The sequence below is a fragment of the Triticum dicoccoides genome, chromosome 5B, assembly GCF_002162155.2.
Source record: "Triticum dicoccoides isolate Atlit2015 ecotype Zavitan chromosome 5B, WEW_v2.0, whole genome shotgun sequence".
NCBI classification, from domain to species: Eukaryota; Viridiplantae; Streptophyta; class Magnoliopsida; order Poales; family Poaceae; genus Triticum; species Triticum dicoccoides.
In genome coordinates, this window is record NC_041389.1 from 440613447 (window position 1) to 440615149 (window position 1703).

Genomic DNA, 1703 nt, shown 5'->3' on the forward strand with positions numbered 1-1703 from the left:
ACTCACCTCAAAAGGTCCCAATCATATATGATCCTGTAATTGGAGGCTTGACCCAAGCAGATAATTCTTCAGCATAAGGAAGTTGTGTCAGATTAAAATATAGTATCTGCAAGCTTCAGATATGCAGAAATTCATTGAGTAGCAAATTGTGTTACATTGATTTGGTCGGTTGAAGAAATCTCAGTTAGTTCTCGACTTAAAAGTAGCAATTCTCGATGCTGGTAATCTGACTGCATAACCTTCGAAAATAATATGTTCGTTTCAATTTCCGAAAGTTCTATTTTCATGGAGAAATTACACCAATATTATCTTGAATATCCTGTCAATAAACTACACCTCACCCGTAGAATAAGTCACGCACATGTACTCTAACAGGACAATAATTATAACTGCTATCAAAAGATACAAGGTGACCGATACACAAGCACAAACATATGTGACTTGAGCCGTGAAATGTTCAGACATAAAGTAAAGGTTTGGATCTCCATACTGTTGTGTTGACCGTCGATGCTCGACATCGATTAGCAAAGATAAAAAAACTGTGAAAAGAAAAGAAAAGAAAAACACCAATCAAAGTGCGGAAGAATCTCACCTCCAGTCCTCTACGTGACGCTGGCTGATGTGGTCCGCTAGGGGAAGCACGTGGGGGATTGGGGGCGCCATATGCAGGCTGAGCAGCCTTCCGCTAGCAGTCGTGTCCATCATGCACGCCAAGGGGGCAGGGAAGGAGGGTCGAGAGGGTTATGGAGGTCGCCCAGCGGATGAGCCAAGGAGGCACCGCGAGAGGTGAGGCAACGCAGGTGAGGCAGCCATGAGGAGGAGAAGAGCAGCCGCTGGGTGGAAGGAGGGGAGAGGGGGCCGGTGACGTTATGGTGAGAGCGAGAGAGGAACATGGGCAGCGCGAGGTGTCGCGCCTCCCTGCCGCGGGAAACCGCCCAGAGGCAGTACCACGCCAGGAGATCACGCAAATCCGCGTGGGAGGTATGGCGAGACGGAGGAGAGAGAACGACGACGACGCAAGACATGGATTGAATTCGTCGACCTATGGTTCGAGAAGATTACCCCGTGGAGAAACTTATCTTATTTGTCATCGATAAGAATGAACCGACCTGACAAAAACGGACCCATGGGACAGAGGGACAACAGCGGGAAAATATACCGGAGGCCTGAGAGCTTCCTATTTCAAGGGAGCTTAGTAACTCTAGTGATACCGATACAATTAAAGGTGTCACGCGCCCGCAGACCCGTGTTGGCCTGATCGGTTTCCCTGCGTGTGTCCCGGCCGGCTTCGCGTCCATTTTTGGCTCAAAATTGCGCCTGAAATGCGTCGGCGCAGACGTGCCGCGCATCCCAGGTGTCTGCGGCGGTTTCACTTGGCGGCCGCCCAGCTATCGCCCGCCGTTAAATTTATGACGGCCACCGACATAGCGCACACTAGTCAGCCAATGCAAGCGTATTTTTAACCCACGCGCGCACCACACCCTTCGTGCTTCCTAGTCGGCGACAACCCAAACCCTAGCCATGGGGCTTTTCAGTAGTTGTAGCAGCGGCAAGGGCAAGGGCACCCCTGACGCCTCATCCTCCTGTGCTCCTCCTCCTCATCCTCCTCCGCCGCCGTCGCCTGCCCTCTCAGGTCGGCAGCGCTGCACACCCCGGTGCACCAAGTGCAGTGGCACTGGGAGTTCAAGCAGCCGCTGCCGTAC

At 51.8% G+C, this 1703-nt stretch overlaps 1 long non-coding RNA gene across 1 annotated transcript in view; it reads right to left on the reverse strand.

Moving 5' to 3' along the window:
• LOC119310257 overlaps positions 1–1048 on the reverse strand; it is a 1696-nt gene extending 648 nt beyond the window's left edge. Inside the window, exon 1 of the long non-coding RNA XR_005150678.1 lies at positions 593–1048. This is a non-coding gene — a long non-coding RNA (uncharacterized LOC119310257). The remainder of the gene's footprint in view (positions 1–592) is intronic.
• Positions 1049–1703: the final 655 nt, after the last annotated feature.